Raw genomic sequence first — 18,346 nt, 5'->3', positions numbered from 1 at the left:
ATGTCCCTCAACACTACATCTACGCATCTTTTAAATACCTCCAGGGATGGTGACTCAACCACTTCCCAGGGCAGCCTGTTCCAATGCTTGATAACCCTTTCTGTGAATAAATTTTTCCTAATATCCAATCAAAACCTCTCCAGGTGCAACTTGAGGCCGTTTCCTCATCCTATCACTTCTTACTTGGCAAAAGAGACTGACCCCCACCTCACTACAACCTCCTTTCAGGTAGCTGTAGAGAGCGATAAGGTCTCCCCTCAGCTTCCTTTTCTCCAGGCTCAACAACCCCAGCTCCCTCAGCCGCTCCTCATAAGACTCTTGCTCCAGACCCCTCACCAGCTTCGTTGTTCTTCTCTGAACATGTTACAGCACCTCAATGTCTTTCTTGTAGTGAGGGGCCCAAAACTGGACACAGTACACAAGGTGAGACCTCACCAATGCCAAGTACAGGGGGACAATCACTTCCCTAGTCCTGCTGGCCACACTATTTCTGATACAAGCCAGGATGTTGTTGGTCTTCTCGGCTACCTGGGCACACTGCTGGCTGACATTCAGCCAGCAGTCGACCAAGTCCCCCAGGTCCTTTTCTGATGGACATCTTTCCAGCCACTCTTCCCCAAGCCTGTAGCACTGTGTGGGGTTGTTGTGACCCAAGAGCAGGACCTAGCACTTGGCCTTGTTGAATCTCATACCACTGGTATCGGCCCATCAATCCAGCCTGTCCAGATCCCTCTCAACACTCCTGCTCAACTTGGTCTCATCTGCAAACTTACTGAGGGTGCACTGAATCCCCTCATCCAGATCGTTGATAAAGATATTAAGAAGAGCAGGCCCCAATACCGAGCCCTGGGGAACACCACTTGTGACTGGCCGCCAACTGGATTTAACTTCATTCACCACAATTCTTTGGGCCCAGCCCTCCAGCCAGCTTTTTACCCAGCAAAGCGTACAGCCATCCAAGCCATGAGCAGCCAGAATAACGTAGTGATTTGTTCCCAAAAGAGAACAGCATCTATCACCAGTATGTAGAGTTGACTGGACACAGCATATATTCATAATAGCAGTTTGGACCCACTCTTGGGATTTGCCAGCAATCTTCTTTGTTCTGATATTTGGCTCTTCTGCTGTCTTCTCTCTTCTGCTTATAAGTAAACAGAGCAGGAAAAGGAAGCTGTTGTTCCATTACCCATTTCTAAAAAGTTTTTAATGTTGCACAGGAAAAAGAAAAAAAGAAGAATCACAATCCATAAATGATTTGATGTTGGAATGACATAGGCAGGGAGTGGCAGGTGATATAATCTTCTTGAAATTTATGTTTTCACAACATGGGTGACCTTGGAGAATTTTTATTCTGTATTAAGATAATATATTTGCAAAATTCTGAAAAAAAAAATATCCTAATAGGAGTGCTCTAAGTGTAAAATTAAATCTCGTGAGGTGTTTCAATGCTATGGTCACAAAACCCCCATAAATGCTGGTACAGAAATGTAGACAGATAAAGCTTTAATGAGAGTACAGTCAGAAGACAAAGTGTGAATTCCAGCTACTTCTGAGAAGTAGGAGATTTTGCAAAAAACCTTGTCACTTGAAAAATCAGATGAACTGACTGGAACCCAATGTACAGTTTACATGCATTATTTAAAAGCCAGACTACTTGAAAACACAGTCTTCCTTTACGAATCTCTTGCTAGCAAAGCTGAAATGTTTCACTCTGTCCAGTTTCCTTTTTTCTGCCAACACTACAAAATAAATTAATTCATTCATCCTGGTGCCACTTTGCTTTAAATTAAATTTCCAAATATTTGTTTAACTTAAAATACAAGTTGCTGATGATGAGTTTAGCTCAGAGGTGGGCAGAATCTTTCAACTTTGATTACCATTTAAAACCTAATCAAAGTGTGACCTCTCAAGGGCTGGTTATGAAATTCATTGACACCTCACACCTCATTCCTTGAACAGGAAATCACTTTGTCACTGGCATTTACTGGCAGACCTGTTGGCAATGTAAGCAGAACAAGTTAAGATTTAAGAGGATTGGAAACTGAATCTTTTCCAAATGTCGAAAAGTGCAGAAGGTCCACCTGCTGCTGTAGACGACAGGCTCAGCTCCCAGGCTGGAATCGCTGGGAGTCCTTCCACTTCCCACAGTTCACAAGTTAAAGTTTAACTTTTCTCAGCAGCCGCTCTGGGACTATTAACAACAGTAGTGTCATTACTTTATCGCTGTAGTTCATTAGCTGGCGATAGGTGTGTTTTAAGGCTCCTGCACATAGTGCTACGAAAACACATGTAGTAAAGAAATGGATCCTCCCTCAAATGGTATAGGCTTTATGGTTGCCAAACTTAACACACCTATACTTAACACACCCATAGATAGCCAAATTACACTGCAACAGTTACCAGGTCACCATATAGCACCAACAAGCTTGCTACTGCACCATTTTTTATATAAGTTCACAATCCCACACATTTAGAAAAAAAAAGGGTAGTATTCTGCAGTAGCACTTGGAAAACGTTGATTTCTCATCGTTACCGCTGGAACATAAACTGTGATCGTTGCAATCAATGAAGTTACATTTGATTTAAAGAATGATTCTATGCTCAAAATAAATGGGAACACTTCAATAACCATACATTTCTTTCTGTTTTCTAGCCTCCTAAAACAAATGGAAATTACATGAAAATATATCACAGATATAATAAGAGTTTGGAAATGAATCAGGAAACATAAAACCATGGTTCTGACCACAGCCATTATATTTTCCACATTGCATAATGTAGCTGCAGCGTAGCTTATTTTACTCACTTTAAATCAGGGTTAAGGCAGCTTACATTGAAATTCTATTAATGTTAACTTAAAAGATACCCATTGAATCTTGAGTGGCTTGCAACAAACCTAAAAGAGATTTTATTTTTATTTTTACTTGTTCTTTGGAAGTGAAATTACCTAATTCTTACAAAAAATATGGTCTTTCTCTTATCAAAGGAGAAAGATAGCATTTGTCACTTTGCCATATTCTCTCCAACGAATCAGATTTATCAGGAGAGTCAGTAATTGTCATAAAATTACAAAAATAAAGTAGAAAATCTCTTGAACAGTGTGAAGTGGGACGTGTAGTGGGGAAACTGCAAACCTCAGCCCTCCTTTTGGAGAGTTGCTTGAACACTCTCCATAAATTCTAGCTGAATATCTTTTTATTTGCTTTCAGGGATTGCCTATGCAGCTATGGAACATTAGTTAAATTGAACCAATATAGATATATCACTTTGTATTATTGAAGGCAATTTTCTTTAATTACCATAATAAGAGGGAAATTACACATCTTAGTAAGGGCCACTTGTGTCATTTCCCTGTGTACGCAGGTCTTTCCAGCTGATTGTTTTCAATCAACCTAGAAAGCACGGCGAACAAAGCTGCTGGAGTGAAGCAGTCTCACTTCCAACTTTATTCATTTCATACATGACATATTTTCAAACATGGTTTCTGAGATCCAGACCACATGAAAGGATTTCTTTTGACTGTTTCAAAAAGTTTGCGGTCTATCTGTTTGCTTGCAGTCATCATGGAAAGACTTATTCAATGACTGTATGTTTTTAGTGGTTTGGATTTTTTTTTTCCCTTTTCCGTCTTGTGAGTGAAGATGAAAGAAGAACCTAATTACTCTAGGATTAAACTTCTTTATATGAAGGACATTTCACTGTGACTTTGAACATTAATATCGCTAGAAAACACAGAGACAATAATTCTCATTTACCATGCAGGTTCAGATGATGCAATGCACTGAATGAAAGGATGTAAAACTATAATTATATACATACGCCTTGTCAGAAAGTAAAAGGAATGTTATAATAGCTGCTAATTAACTTTTACAGCATGAGTAAAGTTGGTCAGGTATTCTGAATTATGAGAAGGTGAAAAAACATACTACTTCTGACCTGTGAAAAATAGTGATCTGAGCATCTTTCGTCCCAGAGAGATCATTCAAAAACCAGATAAACTTGTATTTGAAACTTGGCATGTCAGTAATGACTAGCGATCACGGTCTTTGATGCACTGTAAAAGAATTGGTTGTCAAATAATACAGGGCAAGTAGCAGCTATGGAAGCATAGCTCTGAAATTTTAAAAATGTGTTGTCATATATGCACATTAAAAGTAAATCTAAGGATCTGACACCGAAAATGCCTTTTCGTAGTATTGCTTGTCATTTATTATGGAGCTTTTTCATTTTCAAGAGAAAACTTCGTTTTTGTTAAACATGAGAAAGGAAGCAACTTAAATAAAATAAAATTTCTTTTTAAAAGGTTCCAGAAATTGTAGAAATGCAAGTTTTTGTTGACAGTTTATCATAAGACTATATAAAAAAAAGTGATATTTTTTTTTTATTTTCATAGTTCCCTTTTTTTTGTGTAGGTGAAAATAAGTTACATTTCTCAAACAATTACAGCAGAAAATAAAGGAACGTCTGACTTACACATTTTTTATATACATCCACTATTGAGCAGCCATGATTCACAAGCTTACAATAGTAGAAAACTAGGACATGCACACTAGGGCAAGTAGCTAAACTCTATCTTTGGCTAAATGTTCTCATGTAGATAAGTCCTAATTACTCACCTAGAGCCAGCCTGATAACTTTATCTATAGTGAGCGACACCCAGCTACACCAGAAAGGTTATGAAGACACTGGAGGAACACTGACTCAAAAGAAAAATATGAAAATCTGCCTTGCAATATGAATTCAATCAAAATGTGTATGTACCAGAGTCTGTATTAATTTTGAGGAATCCATATTAGAAGAAAACTGAAAGAAAGTCCTATCCGTATCACAAAGTATTGCTTGTGAGCAAAATGCGGAATTTTATTTTAAAATTACCTTCCTATAAAAAGCCAGACCATCACTTAAAAAAAAAAAAAAAAGATTTTAAAATTTTCCGCTGAAAATTCCATTTGCAGAGAATTTTTGCAGCTGGGTATCTTCTATTCAAGCCAAATTTTCAAATCTCAAAAATCCGTTTTTGATGTTTTGATGCTTCCTGCCTTCACAGGACAGACTTCACTCAGTGACAGTGGGATCATCTAATTTTCCACACTTCAAGCAAATCAGTTTTCTTTTTGGCAGAAAAACATGCAAGATTACCCCATCTTTGCCCTGTACCAAAGCAGTCATGACATACAGCCCAGCACACCATGTGTCAACCATATCGCTTATGTGCCTGTAATACTGAGGTATGATGTTTACGTTGCAGCTCACAAGCCTTTGAGCCAAAACCCTTTCTGTTATTCATTACCTGGCTTTCCGTCCTTTCCAGTACATGTGCAAAGTTGTAGCATTTGAGGAGACGTGTTATTTGCTGTTTATAATAACCAATATCAACATCCCCTCCAGGTTGCATCCTTCTCAAGTAAGCGACTTACAAGGAACAAATAAATACCACTTTATGCTCCATTAATTAGCATTTCTTTTGCAATGACCCAAGGCAAGGTCACAGGCAGTTGGAAAGAAGCCGTTTTTGTAAACTTGTGCAAATTCAGTGCCCACGCTTCTCTGAGCAAACCAAACCCAAACTGCTTTTTGCCTAGAATTTTTAAATGTGAATTACCTACAAAAAGCTTCTCCGGCTTTGATTCTCCATTTGGATTACCTGCAATTGCTTGCAAGTACTTAGATGCAAATAAGGACCATTTCCTTTCAAGATCAAAGATTTATTGGATGTCAGATTTTATCTCTGACAATCACAACACTATATGCATAAGCCTAATGCTGTATGTTCAGAGTCCCGTGTTCACTGTGTTAAACAGAAAGTAGGTCATTGCCACATAGTAAGTGAATGAGCATAACAGTACAAGAAATCTATAATTCTCTCTTGAGGGTTCAACAAGGGAAGTAGGGAAAGAGATTGGATTAATTCTACTGAAACAGTGTGGTTGGTCATTATTCTTTATGTGGATCAATATGAATTGAGTCTGGGCTATTCTAAAACGTACTGTTACTTTCCAGAAGGCAGGGATCTATTTTGGTGGTGTGCTCAAGCCATAATAGTTACACTTGTCAGATTATCCATTATACCTCACATCTCCATAAAAATTCTCAGTGCTCAGATGTGCTGTGGGAATCATCTTGGGTACTTTTACTTGGAGGTGAGATAATATAGCTGGACCTATTTTGGGCAAATTTTTAATGACCAACCATTCTTTAAAGAAAAAATGCTGAGGACAATTTGGTTGTAAATATCCCCAGCCATCTCGGCTATTTTAAAAATTCATTTACTGTCTAACCTGAGAACATCAGAATATGACAGGATCAGACCTTCAAATATTATTGCCACCTTATTATTACTAGCAAAGTAGTTACTGCTGAGGTTTCTCTCCCACTTTGAATTATGCAGTTTGCCTTCTTAGCACCAGAATTCCTACAGATAGCCAAGATGTATGCAATCCCAGCTGTCCCTTGGGAATACGTTTCATAGTGCTGTTGACGTCTGCTGGTCTGATCTGGTTGAACAGTTTCTGGAAGTGTTAAGTTCTTCCTTCTAAGGACTGGGATTTTTGCTGGAGTAAACTGTTACTGAAATAAACAGAGAGCCTTCAGTGGATCTATGGTAATTTAAATCGGCTAATATTTTGCCCCCACTTTCATGATTTCAGAAGGAATTGCAGCCTTTCAACACCACATTGCAGGATGGAGCCCTGAGGAATAAAAGTTAAAAATCCCCTTACAACCTCTATCATAGGGACTATGTGCTCAGAATGTATATCCAAGAAAGTGTTTAGAGCTGCATAATGTATGCTCTGCAAATGTCCTTCCTCCTCTTGACATTGACACAGATTGTCTCAACTCGGCGCAGAATTCTTCCTGCTTACAGCTAACTTCTTTTTCATTTATCTTCACTGCATCGAATGATAGCGGGTGCAATGTGCAGTCATTTGGACCAAAGCAGTGTGCTTATACGCATTCCCAGTAAATGGGAATGAAACAAGGATGTCCAGAAGCAAAGAAGGACTGCAAGAAAGATATGGAGGGCACAGAAAAGTCAGCTTTTTGAATGGAATGTGTAAGGAGATTATTGTAATCATCTTTATATGAAGATAAAGCATTTGACCTTTATCTTCACTGCAGCATTTAAAGGACGGGCGAAGTGTTTTGTTTTTTAATTCAAAAGACAAGAAATAAAATGTGTAAAAAAGCACCTATTTTCACTGCTAGCTATATCAAGAAAATAAAGCCTATTTTCTCATATAATGTTTAGTAGACACTGCCGCTCAGGAGATGTCAGTCAAAACGAGTGAAAAGAGTTGTGAACAGTGGCTAAAAATCCTTTCTTCTCTCATTTGTTCAGATTTCAGCTTCTTTTCTCTTGAGATATCATAATTTCATTGTATCTCCAGTTACCATAGAGTCTTTCAGGATGGACAAGAGCTGAATGCACATAAAAGAAGAACAAATGAGTAAGTGAACGAAAGAAAACCCCATTTTTTTTCTTTTTCAAGATTACTGTTAAATGAGATTTTTGTTCCTGAGAAAATAAATACAGTGGATTAAATTAAAGCAATGCTGATATTGGGACAAGAAAATGCAAGGTCATTAATGCAAGGTCATTGTGCATTTATCACACCCCACTATATGCCACAGAATTTAGAGAACACGAACTATCTCACAGTGTATTACCTAAGGTCCTTGATCCTGCTAACATGCACTTTCAACATGGAATTTCATGTGACTGTAATGGAAAAAGTGGCATGCTTAAAGTTAAGAAGCCACACGAGCCTTTGTGGAATGGAAACCCAGACACACAAGGCAGCTGATATGAACAGAGAAATTAACCTGAATTTAGCTATGGAAAAATAAATATAAAATTTACTTCTGCTGGAAATGACAGCTTAATTTTACCTTGTGGATATCATTACACAACAACAATACAAGGAGGGGAAAACAATCTATTAAATTTACAAACTTAAACCCTTTAAAGTATAGAAATTCCAGTAATAATTTTGCCTAAAGGTAACATTACACACTTCCTCAAGCTATTTGCATTAAATCAACAGGGAGTGCACACATGCAAAACCCCTACCAACCAGGTCAGTTGGGCAAGTGACTGAATGTGGATTTGGGATTAGGATTTTCAAACAAGTTAGACCACTCCTTTGTAATACCGCCTTCAAATCTAAGTTACAAAATGATTTAAATGCCTGAATCTTACTGTCCTTTCCTTTGATCTACTGAAAATCCTAGCCTGGCATTGAAATCCTGGTCCCATTAAAGTCAATAACAAACATTTGATTTCAACATCAGGATTTCTCCTGGGATGTCTAACTTTACCCACTCCAGAGCAAGCATTCTCTGGGAGCCTGCTTCTTCACCCACTAATGATTTCATTTAGAGCTAGACCCAGCCATAGCAGATTAGCTTGACTTCAATCCAATTTCAGGTGAACGACCTTTAAGGAGAACGATCGCGTGGTGACAATAAGGCATGAAGAAAATAGCCACAATAAAAATCACAAATTTCTGCAAGGAGGACACAGGGGGTTTATTATCCTTTCAATGGGGAGAAGCCAGTATTGCTGATCTGTGCTGCCCCCCTGTGTCCTTCAGCACTGCCTTGCGATTGCAGCTGCTAACACATGGAGTATTTTCTGTGCAACTCAAAATCCCTTACAATATTGGCCCCGTTTCCCTTTCCTCTGTATCGAATTTCGCCCACAGAAAACACCCCACACTACATTTCCATTCAGTGAGTGGGATATATATTCCAGCAAGAAGTATTTGGTGTCAGCCTGGTTCCAAACACGCGCATGCCTCAACAGTGAAAAAATAAAAAGCTTTCATCATACCAAAGTCAAACTGATATTTATTTACCACTAGGGACAGACATCATCGCATGCTAATTGTCAAATAGGTTATGCCCTGATTTAATTGGAAAACCACAATTGAAAATGATGGATAATGTTTTCATTATGTTTATTTCAAGGCATTGCTTAATCATACTTATAGTTCATGATGGGGAAATATTTTAATTGGATTTCACTCAGCCAGTCTGAGGACAAAGACTGTCCTTTCATTTTCATGTGAAGTCCTTCAGGCAAGAAGATTTTGATCTTTAATCACGGCCTTTAAACACAACTACGATTAATAAATACATAGTTTACATACATATATATATATTTTAACTGTAAATTGTAACTTTTGATTCTATGCAGATGTGCAAGAGCTTGAATGCACATGGGAAAACCCAGCTGGCTGTTGCCTCGTAGGACAATTAGTGTTTCCCTCTGTTGAAGGGTACAAAGGGCAGAAACATTGATTCCTTTCAACCACAATGTTCCAGTTCTTCAAGAAAATATTGCACATAGAGAATCCTACATCTATTTGTTAAAGTTAGCTGCCAGCTCAACCACATGGTGCCCTCTCCCTTGGCAGACAGGAAGAGTTTTAATTAAAGCGATTTTTTGCACTGGGCAGTATTCACCGATCAATGATCAAACTTCGTCTTCTTACATCTGAAGCTGAGTGCCCTCTGATCTCTTCTGGTTTGTCATTCCCTTTGGACTTGTAACAGCCAAAACAGGCAGCTTTACAATGCCTCCGCAGTTTTGGCTTTGACTCTTCAGGTTGTTTCGCCATAACTTGGTCATTTTCCTTCTGAATTACCCCCCTCCCAGACTGCCGAGTAGGGCATTTCTCATAGGTCCTGGCTCCTTTACAGAAATACTCACTAGATACCCATCTTCGCATTATATTTCACAAAACTAATTTAAGAGATTGTATACAAAACCAGGCACACAGAAAATATGAGACTGAAGATTGTTAGCTAATTATTAATTAATGAATACTGTCTTTGATCACATATTACTTTCTCTACAGTGTTGTTTAGTGCCAAGAATGGATAGTACACAGTAAACTGTTATTCCTAGAAATCCTCAGGCCGCTCAGCATTGTGATTTTATTTGCTGTGTGCCGTTTAAAGCCGTAAGGGTACATCGGATTCTTCATCTCTTCCTGGGCCTTTGCATGCTATTCTTCACACTCATAGCGCAGTTTTTCACAAATACGCATTAACCGCATGTCCGCATGGTATGTCCGCATGGTCTGTCCGCACCAAGCAGTGGAGTGCTGGACAAGCTACTCACAAAACTAGAAGCACTGTAAATGCATCAGTGTCACATGGCATCTTGTCCTAGTGTCTCCGCATGGGAAGGCACTTTGCTGTTCAGCCATACCAAACTACTTGAAGCCAGCAGAGGAAGCTGGAACACAGTGTTGTCTTGTATCACACAAACACGGACTTATCTTCACTATACTGTGAGCAAGTAGGTATTTTTCTTCCCGTTTTAGGAAAAAGATTATCCATTTTTGCTCCTATCTTGAAATATCTTCAGCCTGATGTTTCAGAGCACTCAGCATTTTTATGGCACTTCAGCGCAGAGTTCCTTTTGGCTCCATTTGCAATCCTGCCAGATTTTGCTTTCAGTTTCAAGCTAAAATAATCTCATGTCAAAGCCCTGTCATGGCCAGTTTTGTGGACAGGTAAACAACAAAAACCCAGCCTAGACCACGTTACGAATTTTGCATGATTTCAGTGGAAATCCATGCCTCAGCCCAAACCCTTTAAAAAGCAAATTATAAATTGCACATGCAATAACTGCACTCAGTTTTCAGAGAAGAGGGTGAATGGCATTGGAGGACTTCTATCATTTTGCAGCAAGTGTCAGACTTTGGCTTTAGAATATAATCCCCCCTACCTAATGAGCTCTAAGTGCACGGCTTGTCTCACTGCCAACTGTGTCAACAGCAAGCTCCTTTTGGCCGGCGGCACAATCAATAAGGCGATCGGAGTGGAAAAAGGAAGGACGCTAAAACCAGCAGTGTGACCGGCCAGAAAGCAAGGGTTAAGCTGAGGCTTTGCCATAAGAAAGGGTGATAACATCAGTTTTAAATGAGACAAGGGTAGAAGCAATACAGTAACAGGACAAAATCCTGCTTCAAGGAGGCTTTAAGATACAACAGGGAGCACTCGCCCTCTAGAGGATTAGTGACCAACAGCCAGCTCTTGCTCTTTCAAACTCACAGATCCCTTATTGCAGCTTGTGAATGGTGCGAAACGGTTCAAGTTCCTGAAATTCCCCCTGCAGCCCTTCTTCCTCCCTGGCCTCAGCCCTGCTGAGCTTCACGGGCTCTGGAGAAACCGGAGAGGAGGCGGCTGAACACGGCGCGCTTTCCCAGATGCTGTCATAGGAAAAACTACTGTTGGTCTAAACACTAAAGCTATCTGGAAGACGATTCAGACATTTCTGGAACTATAAACTTGCAGATTGTGACTTTCCTGGAACAAATCAGAGCACTTTCCAATACCACTTCTTGAGCAACAACTCTACTGTGCTCCTCAATCTCGTTTAAAACTGGCGTTGTCACCCTTTCCCATGGCATAGCCTCAGCTTGCCTCTTCTTCTCTTGTCCCTTCCCTGGCCAGCTTTAAGTTCTCCACAGGTGGCACAAGTCTCCACCTACTTTCTGTTGTGCTCTATAGTCTTCCTTCTACCTTCTCGACAGTCTCAAAAGGCCTGAAGATGGGGGAGTTTTGTAACTTTTCACTAATCCAACACCTATCATCACTGTGACCTAAAATTCTCCACTACCAATACCAGTTCCCTAAAAACCAAGCCATCAATAGGTGTGAAGAAAGCAAAATTTGCCATCCAAGGAATGTGCTGGATATAATAAAAGCTAAGGCTGGTCGTGGAGGACAATGCATTTTTTGATAGTTCCAAAGTCAGTAACCTAAAAGAGTGTTCCCAAGATCCTTTAGGCAAGACTAAACTGATCATTTAAGAGAAAACTCTTACATATGCATGGCATGTAATGGCACTTTGGAAGCAGTGTGTACTTTTATTTTTGAAATATGTGTAAATTCGACCAGGGCTCCCTGAGGCCTAAATTTTAAGGCTCAGTTGAATTTTAATTGCTTATTAACAACATTATGTAATTCTCCAATTAATCTTCTCTCAAAAGAAGTTTACCCATGAGATATTATTCCAAAGCCGATTTGTGTAAAATTGTTATTTTTGAAAATAAAAATATATTTGATTTCGTAGCTGGAGTTAGTATCTTCTCTTTTGAACAATGTGTTAAGCAGGGTCAGAAAATGTAACTGTCAAGTCTGGCAAATAAATGCAGCCCTTCTTGTGATTTAATTACATCAAACCTCCATCTGAAAACTGCGGAAGTATCAGAAGAAGGTTTGGGGCCAACATTAGGACATTAGGAATCTATAATCTAGAACTGGATGCGTTCTTTGCATGTTTGGTATTATATTTAAACTGTTTGCACTTCTATGATATATACATGGGTACTTGATACACTATGTAGCACAAAAGTAAATATTTTATCTTAGCCAAACACTGTTATCTGAAGCCAAAATGTGTGTTTGGTGAGCTCTATTATCAATAGATAAACTGCTGAAATAAAGATATCTGTAAGCAGGCCTGGGGCATGTGATTTTTGCATGTATGGTAATTTTTCTAATGACTGATGTTGTATCTGACATTCAGTGGATACATTATTCCTTTTATTGAAAGCTTTGTTGGTTCTGTTTTGAATGGCAAACTGCATATGCTTGAGTTATCCCAGTGGAAAAGCTTATCATAATAATGGCACACAAACTGCAAGAGGGCAAAAGCTCTGGCCCACAGCAGCGCTTCCGTATGCCAAGGTTAGACATTGTCTCATTCGAATGCAATTGCACCCTAAGTTATGTTTAACAGTTGAATAAGTCAAAGTTATTATCATGCTCACTTTTATGCTCAGCTGTTGCTCTAGGGATACAGACTTCTGACACTTACATGCTGCCTGGCTTTAGTTTTTTTATTAGGTATTCATTTTATAGGGTGAATTGGAAAATAATATTTGATGCTCCAGAAACAGAGTGCCTCTTTCAGACTTGCTAAATACAGAAATGTGAAATATATAGTATGGGTAAAATGAAAAACAATAGGTGTGGGAGGCTTCAAGGATTCACTCACTATTCATAGCTACACATTTTCAATTAGACTCTTCCAATATCTTTTTAATTCCCTTTTGTCGTAGCCTCACAACTACATGCTGGAATTTTTCTATTTGTGATTACATACCCCACAGTCATAGCGCAGTCCAGTTCTGGGTATCATTTCTCCTGGTGAAATGAAAGGAAAAGCCAGCATATGAAACCTTGCTGGGCCGATCCTATTTGCAGAGTGGTCCTTGATTTGATCAGCAATTTTCACACCCTCTTCATTCTCAGTTTGATTGTGAAAGACATGTGAAATGACCTTCCAAACAGATAAAAAGCTGACCAACACAAATTCCACATATATTTATTTGTCTGTTTGTTTTTAAACAAGGTAGAAAACTGAAGCTACCATGCTACAGTGTTCTTTTTACCCTGGTTTTGCTATGATTTTGGTCAAAATGAGCAAAAGCAAGCTTTAGAGAATTTGCTAGTCCTGTGAAAGATTCACATCTGAATTAGTTATCATGTTCCCAAGAAAAGTAACTTTAAAAGAAAAATTATCAAAATGTGTAAAACCACCACAGAGGTGACTGAGAAGTCTTTGTTCAAACTAGATCCATTTGTTCAGAAAATCCATTTATGCAAAATAAATATTTCTGAAAATTACCTTGTTTTGAAATTCATAATGAAGGATTAAGATAAACACATATTTGAATTTCAAATATATACAAGTAAATTTGCATATCTGTAAAAAGCGTGCCAATTCTACAGGAACTCCAGAGGAAGTTTCACCCATATATGTCAACACATAGGTGCTATGTGATTCCGACAAAGAAACAAATCTTCTTCCAGAGTCAAATCAATTAATTAATGAAATTTGATTAGCTTATCTGTAAAATAGATGATAATAGAAATATTAACTCATGATTTCCTTGAGAAACTGTGAAACTCGGAGGCTCAATGACTGAAGTAGAGATTATAGTGATGCAGCAGCCACTATTCACCTTTAGCAAAGCCAGGGTTTCTTTTTGTAAGTCAGTGGCAGAGTTAAAAGATTCCTGGAGTCATGACATACAGTCTTCAGTTTTAATAACTACTAAAGCCATCAAAAATAACAACTCGATTCTTTTTCATATTATTGGTGCAGGCAGCCAGCCAACACTAAGCTTCTGTAGTAGGTTGCCTTCAATTATTAAGCAGTAAAAGGTGACAGGTCTTTATCAGGAACAGAGATGAAAGAGAATACTTTGCTTTAATACAAGAAGGGAGAGACATGTTGCTGAACATAATGAACTGTATACTATGTGGAGTACATCATAATGGGCTCTTTATTTGGGTTACATGTGGAAGATGAAACAAATATGTTCATACATTCCAAAGACATCTTTTCAAAACTTCAAACCATCTCATTTCATTCACTTCGGATAATATTTTACGTCTGACAAAGCATGAGATCATTCCGTAGATTAGGTCACATTGCCTGTTTGAAGACTATGGATTATTCAAAGGAAAGAGACTTACATGTCCTGAAAACTGTAAGTAAAATTAAAATATGCTCAGTTCTGCAAACTTACTGAGGTAAATGTCCCAGTGACACACAGCAGAAAGCCACGGCCGTGGGAATGAGAGCTGCGTGTACCCTGGCCGAAATGCCAGGGTCACACAAGCTGCAGCTGCCCGTCAGCCCACCTCCTTTTCTGCCCTTCCACGGGGGCAGAGTGGTGGTAACGGCACTGGTGCACCCCCCGTTCCAGATGGCCAGCACTACAGCTACAGAGAAGCAGAAAGCGCCCTAAAGACCGAAAGCCATGGGGCAACACTTCACTGGTGTTTACTTCGTGAAATGCTACTTACTTCAGCGTGACTGAGTACACCATATGGAAGTTAGCAGGCATTGTCTGACCCACGAGACTGAAAGACTGACTGGAAACAAGGCTGTTGAGCAAATTTAAAAATTATGCAGCCTCTTGAACATTCCTGAAGTGTTTTGACTCTGAATCTTCAGAACAATGACCCACATTTTAAAGTTTAACTTCAACGGTACAAAATGATGGCACAAAATACAGATATTTAACAAGGCTTACAATGGTGTCTCATGTCTAGAATGTGATTATAAGAGTTGGCCAACTGCAGCGCCACGCAGACATTAACAGTGGAAGACACAGACGGTTTCTGCTTAGCATTTGTTTGTAATAATAAAGTGTAAGTCAAGTTGCATTTTGAGCTGCATTTTAAACAGCTGTGTAAGAGCCAGTACAAAATCTGAAACCAAGTACGACTTAAAATAAAACGCTGCTTTGCTTTTCTCAAAAACAGTCAGTGAACTGGAGAATGTTTTGATTACTTTAACTTGATATCATTTGTACATCTTGGTTTTCTACGAAAATTAGACTTGCAGCTCACGCTTTTCCTGTCTGTCACTGAGTTCCCCTTTCCTCCACCAACTGACTAATTGCAATGGAACCTGATGAGAACAGAAGTTCCAGGGATATTAAATTCCATGTTTTGTTAAAAGAGACAGATGAGCAGCAGGAAAACTTAAGTGCTCAGATGAGGGAAAAGCAGGAAGAGCCCATCCATTATATGTTCAGTTTGCTGAGCAATCTGTCCGTGCATCACTCCAAATCAGCCCCAGCACAGCCTCAGCCCTGCTGGCACAGGCAATGTAAAATCATAGTAGGGACAAGAGGCTCCTGGGGGCATTGCAATTCAGGGACAGATAATGGGGAATCGCTTTACTTCAATGTAACAGACATAGCCAACAAGAAACAACATTTGGTTTTACCTGCTGGTCACGGAAGAACTTGTCTAAACACCTACATCTTCACATAACAAACTTCTGATACCAAAAGTAGTCACAGATGCAAATATGCCATTTTTACTGCCACTGCTACTTCATCATGTCAGAATACATCCCGCTGAGTACACTGAGTGTTCAAACAAGCATTCAAATGAGGGAGGTTGAAGATTAGTAAAGAATTGCTCCTCTGGCGATTGGAGTATGGAGTACAGACCCTGGCAACACCATTCCCTGTTGGTTCAGATCACATAAACATTAATTCACTATCCAGCTTTCTTTTGGAGTGAAACAGTCTCTCTTTAGTCCTGAAACAAAACCTGGTATGATTATGGAGACAGTTTGCTCAAAGAGCACTTCTAAAAGGCAACTGGATCAAGACTTTACCTGGTTAGGCTCCCATCGCCTTACACAACCTGGGGCTTTGCACCCTCAGATTTCTTTTCCCGCACATGGGGGGATGCTGCACAGTTTCATATCATAAAATCACTGCCCCAGTAAGCTGTATTACAGCTCTCTCGCTACTTCAGGTAATTTAAACTGAAGTTCCCCTCCCCTCAGCTATGTCTTAGGGCCACACAGGGACCGAAGGAGATGAAGCGCCAAGTATGTACCTTAATTTTTAGGAACCTTTTCTCTGGCTTTGCAGTTAGAAGATGCTTTTTATCATGGGGATGCCCTGCAACCCTGACACTTAAGTATGAAAAAAAATGCAAGAAATCTGAGGGTTAAAGATTTTTTCTTTTCCTTCCCTCCTCCCCCCCGACACAAAAGGTAAGAGATAACAAGAAACTATTCTTTCCAGTGTGTGGCAGCTGAAACATAAACAGATGCAGAGCGATTGTCTAACTATTCCAGATAGCATCAGACATGGACTAGATCCCACCTCTTTTCAAAATACATTTCACTTGCACTAAACTGAGGCATAAATTTCATGGCTTTTTCCATTACTGCAGCTCCACAGGATCTAGCATGTGGTTTTGCAGATATGGGCAGTGAGCTCACTTAAATGAAATCTTTAACTCTACATAAATTCCACAACTCCTTTATGCAGACGTCGTTCTTCCCACACACAAAGAGCAGGCTTTGGCCTCTATCTGTGCTATACGTGTATCTGCACTGTTAAGGACTTAATAAAGCCTCTCTGTCAACAGGGTGACAGGAGCAAGACTGCGGTACCTTGTTAGAGCTACGTGAGAGAGCACATCTGCACAGCATCCATCTCTAGTCTGGCTTGGCTCACTCTGGTGCAACAAAGAAGTTAAGACATGAAATACAACCCAACTAAGGCTAAAAGAAAAGAAAAGCTAAAAGAAAATTCATAAAACCTGGATCACTCTGCAGTATCAAGAATTTGTTTATCCTCTTCTTGGTGTTGCGGACTACAGTTTATGAATGGGTCTGAAACAACAGTGGGATTTCTCAGCAGTGAGGCTTTTGTTTTTCTTCTGTTGGCAAAAGTAGACTCTGATGTAACTCATGATTACCTATGTTACGGCTATCTTCCTATAGCACGTAACATTAGTAACGCTTAAAGTGGATATGTTCCCAAAGTGTTTGTAAAAGGATGAATGAAAAGACTGGTAAGAATATGTAAGCCACACAAGTGAATATTTCTGGGTGCTGCAAGCAACCAGCAAAGGAAGATCCTTCCAAACAGAACTGCCTTAGAAAATAAGTCGCAATTTTTTCAGCCATGCTCTATGGAATAAAATGCTGCCACTTTGTTAATTCACGGTATTTGTTATCCCTGAGATTCGTACTCCTTTGGCTGTCATCATTAACAAGTGACTCGCACAGAGTTTGAATATAGCATTAAATTGCAATTTGGAGGCAGGGCACAAGAAGTTGTGCATGAAGTTCCGCTTAACCCCTGAGAAACTGAGGTGTTGAGCAACTTTCCACTCCTACATTTCCAATATTCTGTAGCAACACTTTTCAGTTAGTGATAATCCTGTGTAATATCCTGTTTTCTACAAATAATATTAACATGACTTTAGCTTTCCTCACTTATATGTATGCATAATATTATAGAACCACGTGATTTTTGTCAACCTTGACCCAACTCCTATCTCCCCTTTACCTTCCTCTCTTGTCCTGTCCCTGAATTCCTCACTGTCACAGTATCTGTTAGAAGGGGAAGCAATCAAAATATTTAAATCTTTTAATAAAGATGCAGGAAAAGATGTGAAGGAGGGTAGTAAAATTATTTGAAATTAAGCAAGGTTTTCATCTTGGCTGTAACCATGTACTCTGATCTATTTGAGATGAACCTAAGACACACAAGCACTTCTGACACACTACATCACTCCAGGCTTTCGGCAAAACACGTGACTTTCCTTTTTTCCTTCTCTCAAAGCATTGGTTGGGAACAAACCCGCTCCTAGCACTGTTGCAATGGGAGGTATCCTGTTCTCTGACAGTACGGTACAAAGCAGGGTCTGCACGTGCCAGCCTCAGTCCTGCGTGGGGTCACAGAGCCCGGTGGAGAGCCTATTTCCACCTTGTGGGATCTCTTTGAGATAAGTTGTCCAAAATTCACCACACTGAACATTGCGCTTGGTT

Source organism: Larus michahellis, chromosome 2 (genome assembly GCF_964199755.1).
Source record: "Larus michahellis chromosome 2, bLarMic1.1, whole genome shotgun sequence".
NCBI lineage: Eukaryota > Metazoa > Chordata > Aves > Charadriiformes > Laridae > Larus > Larus michahellis.
The sequence above is the reverse complement of the archived record's forward strand: the minus strand, read 5'-3'. Positions refer to the sequence as shown.